Genomic DNA, 12,407 nt, shown 5'->3' with positions numbered 1-12,407 from the left:
TAATGGAAACAGTGAGTGATTTTATTTTTTGGGGGGGAGGGTTCCAAAATCACTGCAGATGGTGACTGCAGCCATGAAACTAAAAGACACTTGCTCCTTGGAAGAAAAGCTATGACCAACCTAGACAGCATATTAAAAAGCCAAGACATTACTCTTACCAACAAAGGTCCATCTAGTCAAGGTTATGGTTTTTCCAGTAGTCGTGTATGGATGTGAGAGTTGGACTATAAAGAAAGCTGAGTGCTGAATAACTGATGCTTTTGAACTGTGGTGTTGTAGAAGACTCTTAAGAGTCCCTTGGAATGCAAAGAGATCCAACCAGTCCATGCTAAAGGAAATCAATCCTGAATATTCATTGGAAGTACTGATTCTGAAGCTGAAACTTCAATACTTTGAAAACTGATGCAAAGAACTGACTCACTGGAAAAAAAAAACCCTGATGCTTGGAAAGATTGAAGCAGCTGGGGAGGGATCAGATAGTGGGTGGCATCACTGGCTCAATGGATATGAGTTTGAGCAAACTCTGGGAGCTGGTGATGGACAGGGAAGCCTGCCATGCTGCAGTCCATGGGGTTGCAAAGATTAGAACTTGACTGAGCCACTGAACTGAAGTGAAATAAACATTTCTTCCAAACTCCCTGGTTTTAATGAAGACACCCTAAGAACCAGCCATGTAACTTCTAAATATCCCATTTTTCAGGTGCCATAAGACCTTGGCAACAGTGATTTCAAACCCACTGCAAAGACCAAGCCCAAGTGTACGTTTTCCTCCACTTTTCAGTTCAGTTCAGTTCAGTTCAGTCGCTCAGTCGTGTCCGACTCTTTGCGACCCCATGAATCGCAGTACGCCAGGCCTCCCTGTCCATCACCAACTCCCAGAGTTCACTCAGATTCACATCCATCGAGTCAGTGATGCCATCCAGCCATCTCATCCTCTGTCGCCCCCTTCTCCTCCTGCCCCCAATCCCTCCCAGCATCAGAGTCTTTTCCAATGAGTCAACTCTTCGCATGAGGTGGCCAAAGTACTGGAGTTTCAGCTTTAGCATCATTCCTTCTAAAGAAATCCCAGGGCTGATCTCCTTCAGAATGGACTGGTTGGACCTCCTTGCAGTCCAAGGGACTCTCAAGAGTCTTCTCCAGCACCACAGTTCAAAAGCATCCATTCTTCGGCACTCAGCCTTCTTCACAGTCCAACTCTCCATAAAGCATCAGCTGTGTCACCACTTGCTTTTTTGCAACATTAGTCACCAAAATCACCTACTTAATAATTATTTTACATTTACTTAAAATGCTCTTTTTGGAATCATTTGTCTACTTAATGTTTATTTTATAGCCACTTTATTTGCAACCTATGTGCTCTTAATTGATACTTCTAGAAAGCCAAAAAAGTGTTAATGGATATAAATTCAATATCAGAATGCCACCTTCAGTATAAGGATTGTGCCCAGCTACTCATAACAGAAACAGCTTGATTTTTTCTAAAAATAGTAGAGGTACACTTTTCTTTCGTATCAAAGAAGTCTGGAGGCAGTTCAAGTAGTCATCAAGGTCCAGAAAAACTACTACCTTTTACCTTACCATGGTCGTTTTTCCTCAGAGATGCCTAAAGTTACAAAATAAGTACAGCAGTGCCAGCCATTACATCACCCTCCAGGTAACCAGAAAGAGACAGATGTGAAGGCAAGAAGAATGCACTTCCCAGCTCAATCAGCCTTTTATAAAATGATTCCCAGAAGACTCTACCCAACTCCTTTCATTTAAATCTCATTGGTCACTCCTGCAAAAGAGGCTGGTTCTGTGGTCTCAGTGTTTGTGTCCCCCCAAATTCATATGATGAAATCCTAATTCCAAAAGATGATAGGATTAGGATTTGGGGCCTTTGGGAGGTGCTTAGGTTTTGAGAGCAAATTAGTACCTTGTAAAATATCCCCTGAAGAGGCCCCTCACCCTTTCTGCCACCAGTGAGAAGCCATCCTTGTACCAGTTAAAGGGCCTTGACCCAACCATGCTAGGTGCTTGACCTTAGACTTTCCAGCCTCCAAGACTATGAGAAATGACTATCTGTTATTCATAAGCTGCCCAGTCTGTAGTATTTTTTTACAGCAGCCCAGATGAACTAAGACAGCTGGGAAACCTAATATTAAGCTGAGACTTTGCCATGCTCCAGGTTCTGTTTACAAAGAAGAGGAAGAGACTGGTAGAGATATTAGAGTCCCTCCAGAAAGTAACAGTGTAAGAACTTCTAAATCAGTTTATTCCACAATCTCACCTGCAGCCTGAGGTTTTTGGAGGCAGATGGGGCCATAAGACCACCCTGATAGAAGACACTAAGCCAAGTCCTGGGAGCAAAAGTTAGCACCTTGGTGATTTCTCACTCCTCAAACTCAGTTCTTCCAAAACGAATAAGGTCAGACATTACTTTGCCAACAAAGGTCTGTCTAGTCAAGGCTATGGTTTTTCCTGTGGTCATGTATGGATGTGAGAGTTGGACCGTGAAGAAGGCTGAGCGCTGAAGAATTGATGCTTTTGAACTGTGGTGTTGGAGAAGACTCTTGAGAGTCCCTTGGACTGCAAGGAGGTCCAACCAGTCCATTCTGACGGAGATCAGCCCTGGGATTTCTTTTTTTGTTGTTTTGTTTCCAGTTCTTTTTTTTTTTTTTTTTTTTTAAACTTTACAAAATTGTATTGGTTTTGCCAAATATTGAAATGTATCCACCACAGGTATACATGTGTTCCCCATCCTGAACCCTCCTCCCTCCTCCCTCCCCACACCATCCCTCTGGGTCGTCCCAGTGCACCAGCCCCAAGCATCCAGTATTGTGCATCGAACCTGGACTGGCGACTCATTTCATACATGATGTTATACATGTTTCAATGTCATTCTCCCAAATCTTCCCACCCTCTCCCTCTCCCACAGAGTCCATAAGACTGTTCTATATATCAGTGTCTCTTTTGCTGTCTCATATACAGGGTTATTGTTACCATCTTTCTAAATTCCATATATATGCGTTAGTATACTGTATTGGTGTTTTTCTTTCTGGCTTACTTCACTCTGTATAACAGGCTCCAGTTTCATCCACCTCATTAGAACTGATTCAAATGTATTTTTAATAGCTGAGTAATACTCCATTGTGTATATGTACCATAGCTTTCTTATCCATTCATCTGCTGATGGACATCTAGGTTGCTTCCATGTCCTGGCTATTATAAACAGTGCTGCGATGAACATTGGGGTACACGTGTCTCTTTCCCTTCTGGTTTCCTCAGTGTGTATGCCCAGCAGTGGGATTGCTGGATCATAAGGCAGTTCCATTTCCAGTTTTTTAAGGAATCTCCACACTGTTCTCCATAGTCAGCCCTGGGATTTCTTTGGAAGGAATGATGCTAAATCTGAAACTCCAGTACTTTAGCCACCTCATGCGAAGAGTTGACTCATTGGAAAAGACTCTAATGCTGGGAGGGATTGGGGGCAGGAGGAGAAGGGGACAACAGAGGATGAGATGGCTGGATGGCATCACTAACTCGATGGACGTGAGTCTGAGTGAACTCCAGGAGTTGGTGATGGACAGGGAGGCCTGGCGTGCTGTGATTCATGGGGTCGCAAAGAGTCGGACACGACTGAGTGACTGAACTGAACTGAACTGAACACATGTTGTTATCAAGCATACTCTGAGTTTAGGCAAACATAGCCTAAGATGAACTAGGCCTGAGGACATCAAATCACAGCCCACAGGCTGAATTTGCTCCTCTGCCTAGTTTGGTAAAGTTTTATTAGAAAATAGCCACATATGCTTGCTTATGTGTTACCTGTGGCTATTTTCAACCCACAACTGCCAAGCTGAATAGCTGCTACAGAGACCTTCTGGCCTACAAAGCTTTGACTATTCAGCATCTGATCCTATACAGAAGTAGGGTTTCCCAGGTGGCTCAGTGGTAAAGAATCTGTCTACCAATGCAGCAGAAGCAGATGTGGGTTCAATCTCTGGGTGGGGAAGATCCCCTGGAGGAGGAAGTGGCAACCCACTCCAGTATTCTTGCCTGGAGAATCCATAGGGTCACAAAGAGTTGGACACAACTGGGTGACTGATAGAGAAATAGGGTGCAGCCTCTAGTGACCTCACAAAGGAAACATCATACTAGAAGAGAGGTCATTTATTGAGGATGGGCTCTGTCAGGCTCTCTGCTGTAAGTGTTTTTACGTACATTAAAGAGAACTATTCCTATTTCCCAGGTCACACTAGTGGTAAAGAACCTGCCTCCCAATGCAGGAGACATAGGAGACACAAGTTTGATCCCTAGGTCAGGAAGATCCCCTGGAGGAGGGCATAGCAACCCACTCCCATATTCTTGCCTGGAGAATGGTAGGGATGGAGAAGCTGAGCAGGCTACAGTCCATAGGGTCCCAAAGAGTCAGATACAACTGAAGCGACTTAGCATGCGTGCACATTTCTATTTCACAAAATAAAGAGATAGGTACAAAGAGATTGAGTAAGTTCAGACATAAGTAGCAGAACCAAAGTTCTGAATGGGGTCTTCTGCACCTGCCACTTCCCCAGGGGGCTTTTGTAAATTACCACAACATTTCAGAAAATATTCCTTTTTTAAACAAGGAACTACTGTAGTCATCATAAATCATTCATATATTAAACCTGAGACGAGCTTATTAGCAATATTGCAGCCAAAGCACACTTAGTGAGGACAACTGGCCTTGGAAGTTCCTGGAGCACTTTCGCCTGTCCCTTCTGTGTGAAGAGCTCTTGTTGAGGTCAAGGACAACTGCAGAGGTTATACACACAAAACAGAGCTTCCAAAGAAAGTAAGAGCATTCTGTAAAATTTAGTTTTAGTTGGAGGATAATTGCTTTACAGGAGCTTCCCTGGTAGCTCAGTCAGTAAAGAATCTGCCTGCAATGTGGGAGACCCAGGTTCAATTCCTGGATTGAAAAGATCCTCTGGAGAAGGAAATGGCAACCCACTCAAGTATTCTTGCCTAGAGAAGTCCATAGGCAGAGGAGCCTGGTGGGCTATGGTCCACGGGTTCGCAGAGTCAAACACACCGAGCGACTAACACACACACACACACACACACACACACAATTGCTTGACAATTCTGTGTTGGTTTCTGCCTTACAGCCACGTGAATCCACCATAAGTACTGCCCTGCTCGCACAAATGACACTGGACACTTTGAAGTATTGGGGAAATCTTAATTCTATTTGGCTTCAGGTTTTGAAAATATGTAGGAGCACTGGAGGGAAAACAGGGTCCTGGGTGGCAATGGAATCATGCCTGGAGGTGTGCAAGAACATCATGGATGGTGGGAACATTCACAGACATTAGTGTCCTGTGGAGGCAGCCGTGGCCTTTCTGCACCCACAGTGATCATTCCTGTAACACTGTCTTCTCCCAAATGCCAGCTTGTTTGTTTCTGGAACATATAAAACTGCTTCTACGCACCTTGCTATTTATTAATATACAAAACTGAGACCAGAATGAAGACCAAAAATTTGTAAGGAAAATTCAGTAGGGTAAAGTCTGTTGAATGTATTAATTAAAGAGATGAAAGAAAAAGCTGATACCAGAAACTAAACACTCTGCTCTTTGCACCTGCGCACCCATCACAACTACAAGTTACCAGGCGAGGCATGTCCCTTGAGACCAAGAGCTCCCGTGCAGAGACACCAGACTTTCCTCAATCCCTTATTCCATTATCAATCTCCTAAATCTCCTCAGCCTCTGGATTATCTGGATTATCTTTCACTGAAAGTGAAAGTGTTCGTCACTCAGTTGTGTCTGACTCTGCGACCCCAAGGACTGTAGCCTGCCAGGTCCCTCTGTCCATGGGATTCTCCAGGCAAGAATACTGGAATGGGTTGACATGCCCTCTTCCAGGGGATCTTCCCAACCCAGGGATCATACCCAGGTCTCCTGCACTGCAGGCAGATTCTTTACCATGAGTCACCAGGGACGCTGAGCTCAATATTCTGTTTGCCCAGCCCCTCCTCTGCCCCATTCTCCATCCACATCTGTGCTACAGGAGGTTGACCTCTATGAACTGCATTAACCAGATTTCTTTGCTTTAAGGCTTCAGGTGAATTCAGCTCACAGGAGGCACCAGCAGGGAGCTTGGAGGGCAAGCAGAGAAAGTGTTAGTGGCTCAGTCATGTTCAACTCTTTTCGACCTCTTACACCCAACAGCTTATACCTCTCACTCCCCCATCCTCAGACTCCCCCTCCCTCTCTATATCTGTAAGCAACTGCTCCCTTTCATTCATGAATCTGCAGTGGTCCCTCAGCCCTAGACTCCCTCCAGCTCTCATCCTTCAAAGCCAAACTACTTGGAAGAGACTCTGTTTTTAACTTTCTTGTGCCCCATTCCTACTTCAGTCCACTGCAGTCTGGTTTTCACTCTGTCACTCCAGAGAACATATGCTCAGGAAGTCATTACCAGCCTGACTGCCAACTTCAACGGTCACCCTGTTTCACTCCTCCCAGCAAGACCTTTTTCAATCCTTCTTGAAACTCTTTTCTCTCAGTGTCTATAAATCTAGCTTCCTATCTCCCTCTCGGGTCTGATCTCTTTGGTGTCTCCCTTGTCTTTAAACGCTACTATTTTCCAGGATTCAATGATTTATCCTCTTCTCACTCTCATATATCCTGCAGCAATCTCAGCTTCATCCGCTGTTTATTACAACTCATCCCTTATCTTTATTCCAACTTGTTCACTCCCCTAAGCCCCAGAGCCAGATCTCAAATTTCCACACAAAATGTGCACTTTAATAACCTACAAACATTGCAAGTTTAATGTACCAGAACCAAACTCATTATCTTTGCCTCTTCCAGGTCATTAATTGAACATCATCCTAGACTCCTTTTCACCCTGTGCCTTGAATTAGCAGCCAATTTCCTAAAATATCACCATTTTGACACCTCCGGAATCTGTTCCTTCCCCTGCCTCCATTGCCATGGATATCACTTTAGCCCAGGACCTGGTCTTCTCCGATTTCCATTGTGGAAATTTCCCCTCAACTGGTTCCCAGCCTCCAATCTTGTCCTTCCAATCTATCATTCAGATGACTGGCCGAGTGATCTTCATAACATGGAAATCTGAATTGCATACTCAAGTCTAAGATCCTTTGGTTGCTCCCCACTGTGTACAGGTAAAGAGAAAACATCTTAGCATCAACATTGGCCCTGCCTATCTCTCCAGTCTTTTTTCTACTAATCTCCATCCCTTCACAATCTATTCTACATCCATACTCATTCATACTCCACAAACACATCATGGTGTTCTGGACCTCTGTGCCTTTGTACATGAACTCCCATTTTCAGGAACACCCTCTCTCCCTTGTTGGTCTAGGGAAATCCTACTCTTCCTTGTAGAACCACTATGGTGAAGCCTCATATAACCACTCTCTTCAGAGTGAAACAGCCTGCATCTTCCTTGGTATAATCTGTGCAAAGCCCACAGACATCCACACTGCACTATGACATAACTCTTCTCTTTCGGGACTGCCTCTCCTGCTAGGTCCTTAAAGGCATAGACCTTTAAGTTTCCTATTATCAACACTTAACAGAATACTACAGACTACTACTGGAATTCATCATTAGTATTATTAGATAATTACTATTTGAATAGAAATACAAATGAATGTTCACAATTTAAATCTCACTCTTTAAAATACACAATGACAAAATCAAAAGATTTCTGTAGTTGTAAGATTTTGAGGAAAAAATAAGAGATTTAAAAACAAGCAAGAATTCCATCTACTTAGTGTGTTTTAACTATGCCCCAGACTGGAGGCCAGGGGGTTGGACACCTGGATAAATGGTATTACCATTTGCTAAGGTTCTTTTCAACTTCGTGACCAATCCAATCAACTCTTTAGGAAAATTTTTAACATACTGTGTCAGTTTAATAAGAATTCTGATTCTTATCTGATTCTAAGTGGTCAGTTCAGCAGGCAAGGTGTCACAGAAATAACATAGCTTAGAATGTTAGACAAACCAAAGTCTAAAGCAAAGCTCAATCTTTTCATTGTTTTTAACTTGGAGATATTTAACCTTCCTGAAACTGTTTTATCAATGGTCATACAGGCTCCTTACAGCAATTTACCCAAACACTTCACACTCAAGCACCCAGGACCTAGTGACTGCCCACCGGTGGTTGCTTCCTTCTCCCTTACTGAAGGAGATTGATTTTCTACATGCTTGTCCAAGCACCCTACACAAAGATGACAAATACCTCTCCCAGTACCAGGCCATTTCCATGCTAGGCCGCCAGCCAAGAATGCTCATAAACATTTTGATTTTCTTTTTAGAAAGTCACATCTACTGTCTTCTTTCCTTTTTAGCTAAAGTGAAACAAAAGTGATCAAATCAATATAATGTTAATGGAAAAAAAAACTTTGATTTACCTTAAATGCTAATCTGTTGCCACCAGTTGCTTTGAACTGAAACTATGGACGCTCTCTCTTGCAACTGGGAAGACTGGTCCCCTCCCATCCCCCTTTGCCCCCTCCCTCTTACCTTCCATCCTCACGCCTCCTGATCTGCCTTCTTCCTGCCAATTGGATATCTTGGAATCACTACTGCAAACTTACAGTCTCATTGGCTCAGCTCATTGTCAATCGTGATCCCGGCCCTACCTTTTCTTGAGTTTACACTTCTGTTGCCTAGGAAATGCAGTGACTGTCAACGCCTGAGCTGTTTACCCTAGGAGAGAAGCCAGCCGGAAGTTGACTGGCAATTGTTTGGTTTCTAGAAGGGCATAAAACTTGCCTCCTAGGTTTTATAAGATAATGTTAAGCAAATTCTCTTCCTTCTTTAGGCAAATCTTTCCTGCCCTTCTGTTGTCTCCAGATGACTTGCTGCTAGAGTGTCTAATTATCAGGTGAGACTTAACATCATAACACAAGGGAGCAGGCAGGTATAATTACAGGTGATTCAAAGTTCTCCCACCTTCTCACAGACACACAGAGAAGATGTCATTTCCCACTGTTTCCATCCCTGGTGTTTGTTGTTTTTTTTTTTTTTTTCCTTTCTCCTCTTTTTTTCACTTCTCATCTTTTTTTATACTTGTTCCCTAACAATAAGTTTGCCAGAGGAGAAGTGGTCCTGTTTAGAAAAAGAACTCCTGAATTATGTTCTCTCTCATTGTATCTATGGCATCTCTCCTCCCTTCATCATCTCTGCCGCTTGTCTTGCTTCCATAATGAAGTGACACAAAGAATGGAAGACCAGAACCATGAAGATCTGTTCTTATCTTACATTATATGTATTCTCAGGCAACTGTGGCCATTGATTTCTACAATCTCTAGAGTAGACTCTAAATCTACCTTGTCAATTTCTCAGAATTACCCTGGAGGTCAAGGGGGTGTGTTCTCTGTGGATCTTAATGGAGATTTGTCTTGGTTGAGGGGATTTCCAGCAGAATGTAAATTGAAGGGCCAAAAAAAAAAAAAGCCACTTGTTTGAAAATAAGTCCTTTTCTCTTTTGGGGGGTTGGATGCTGAGGGCCTCTGCCTATGGTTCATGACTGTGATCAAGCACTAAGCTGGTGCTGACACTGACAGGGATTAGATGTGCTCCCCACCCACTGCAGGCTTGTTCTGAGTGTCTTCGCCACACACCACTAGCCATTTTCATCCAGAAATGCCCCTTCTTGCAGCAGCTGACCTTATGGCATCAAGCTGTCTGTTTGACTTTCACTAAGTGAAATTGGGCTTCCCTGGTGGCTCAAATGGTAAAGAATCTGCCTGCAATGCAGGAGACCCAGGTTCAATCCCCAGGTTGGGAAGCTCCCCCTGGAGGAGGGCATGGCAACCCACTCCAGTATCCTTGCCTGGAGAATTCCATGAATATAGGGGCATGGCAGGCTACAGTCCATGGGGTTGAAAAGAGTCAGACATGACTGAGCGACTAACACAACAACGTGAAATTGCTGCGAAATTACTAAGCCAAACTAATAAGCTTTTAGGGAGTAATCACTTAGAGAAGATGCACCACCAATGACAGATCATCTGCCTTTTAATTAAACAGTAAGATAATGGGAAACTGAGAGCCAGTAGAGGGCCAGGAAAGTCTGGATCATCTTTGTACGTTCCAAGGTGCTCAGCACGGTACACTGTACAGAGATGAACTCAGTCAGTGTTGGTTGAATCAAACTGTTGACCTGGATTAAATGCATTTATATGAAGGCTATTTAAAATACAATATCTGCTTTTCAGAAGAAGTTAAGTCCTGTACTAAGTAGGAGTTTGTGTAAGACCACATACATTTCATTTACTTCCTTTCACTTGAATAACTGGTTGACATTTAAATAAACAATGTAATCACCTTGCAATAACTTGCAATTAGGGTGTGATAAACCAAACAAAGAAAGGTTGACATGCATTAAGACAGTATGGCACTGGCACAAAGACAGAAATATAGATCAATGGAACAAAATAGAAAGCCCAGTGATAAATCCATGCACCTATGGACACCTTATCTTTGACAAAGGAGGCAAGACTATACAATGGAGAAAAGATAAACTCTTGAACAAGTGGTTCTGGGAAAACTGGTCAACCACTTGTAAAAAAAATGAAACTAGGGTACTTTCTAACACCATACACAAAAATAAATTCAAAATGGATTAAAGATCTACATGTAAGACCAGAAACTATAGAACTCCTAAAGGAAAACATAGGCAAAACACTCTCTGACATAAATCACAGCAGGATCCTCTATGACCCACCTCCCAGAGTAACAGAAATAAAAGCAAAAATAAACAAATGGGACTTAGTTAAAATTGAAAGCTTTTGCACAACGAAGGAAACTATAAGCAAGGTGAAAAGGCAACCTTCAGAATGGGAGAAAATAATAGCAAATGAAGCAACTGACAAAGAATTAATCTAAAAAGTATACAAGCAACTCCTGCAGCTCAATTCCAGAAAAATAAATGACCCAATCAAAAAATGGGCCAAAGAACTAAACAGACATTTCTCCAAAGAAGACATGCAGATGGCTAACAAACACATGAAAAGATGCTCAACATCACTCATTATCAGAGAAATGCAAATCAAAACCACTATGAGGTACCATCTCATGCCAGTCAGTATGGCTGCTATCCAAAAGTCTACAAACAAAAAGTTCTGGAGAGGGTGTGGAGAAAAGGGAGCCCTCTTACACTGTTGGTGGGAATGCAAACTAGTACAGCCACTATGGAGAACAGGGTGGAGATTCCTTAAAAAGCTGGAAATAGAACTGCTATATGACCCAGCAATCCCACTGCTGGGCATACACACTGAGGAAACCAGAATTGAAAGAAACATGTGTACCCCAATGTTCATTCAGCACTGATTATAATAGCCAGGACATAGAAGCAACCTAGATGTCCATCAGCAGATGAATGGATAAGAAAGCTGTGGTACATATACACAGTGGAGTATTACTCAGCCATTAAAAAGAATACATTTGAATCAGTTCTAATGAGGTGGATGAAAGTGGAGCCTATTATACAGAGTGAAGTAAGTCAGAAAGAAAAACACCAATACAGCATATTAACACATATAAATGGAATTTAGAAAGATGGTAACAATAACCTTATATGTGAGACAGCAAAAGAGACACAGATGTAAAGAACAGACTTTTGGACTCTGTGGGAGAAGGCAAGTGTGGGATGATTTGAGAGAACAACATTTAAACATGTATATTACCATATGTGAAACAGATTGCCAGTCCAGGTTCGATGCATGAGACAGGGTGTTCAGGGCCAGTCCACTGGGATGACCCTGACGGATGGGATGGGGAAGGAGGTGGGAGAGGGGGTTCAGGATGGGAGACACATGTACACCCATGGCTGATTCATGTCAATGTATGGCAAGAAAACACTACAATATTGTAAAGTAATTAGCCTCCAATTAAAATAATTAATTTTTTTAAAAAGAGAGGTTGGCATAAGGGAAAATCACATCTACAGAGCACTGGTATACACTGATACACAAAAGTATCAATATGAGATCACAGCTGGTGGTGATGCAAAAACAGGTAAGCACAACAACAATGAAAGGAAACGTACATGACATCTTGAACTTCATCTCAGAATCTTAAAATGAACCTCCAAAAATAGGTATTTAATGCATAAATCCTTAGTTCATATCATGTTTAATGTCCATTAAAGCTCAAAATTAAATATTTTCCTGCACTTATAATTTCTAAAATGTGTAATTCTATGTCATAATTATGGAATAACCCAGGAAACCACTCATAAAATAGACATGGATTAGGTCTGAGTATGTGAACTTGACCCCTAATCTGACCAAGGATTTTACAATTAGTCCTCTCCAGAAAATGGCCCTACTTCTTGCATACATATATCTCCTCCTTTTTTGAAATTTGGAAATTATAATATATTTGCATTTTCAG

The 12,407-nt window shown here is 42.4% G+C and overlaps 1 protein-coding gene across 7 annotated transcripts in view; it reads right to left on the bottom strand.

Moving 5' to 3' along the window:
• CAPSL (calcyphosine like) overlaps positions 1-8,517 on the bottom strand; it is a 37,826-nt gene extending 29,309 nt beyond the window's left edge. For all 7 annotated transcript variants that reach the window (XM_006074896.3, XM_006074890.3, XM_006074891.3 and 4 more), the window contains exon 1: positions 8,417-8,517. The gene's annotated coding sequence lies outside the window, so the exon portion shown is untranslated. The remainder of the gene's footprint in view (positions 1-8,416) is intronic.
• Between the last annotated feature and the right edge of the window lie 3,890 nt (positions 8,518-12,407).

Source organism: Bubalus bubalis, chromosome 19 (assembly GCF_019923935.1).
Source record: "Bubalus bubalis isolate 160015118507 breed Murrah chromosome 19, NDDB_SH_1, whole genome shotgun sequence".
Lineage (NCBI taxonomy): Eukaryota > Metazoa > Chordata > Mammalia > Artiodactyla > Bovidae > Bubalus > Bubalus bubalis.
Note: the sequence above shows the minus strand (reverse complement) of the source record. Positions and strands in the feature narration are given on the sequence as shown.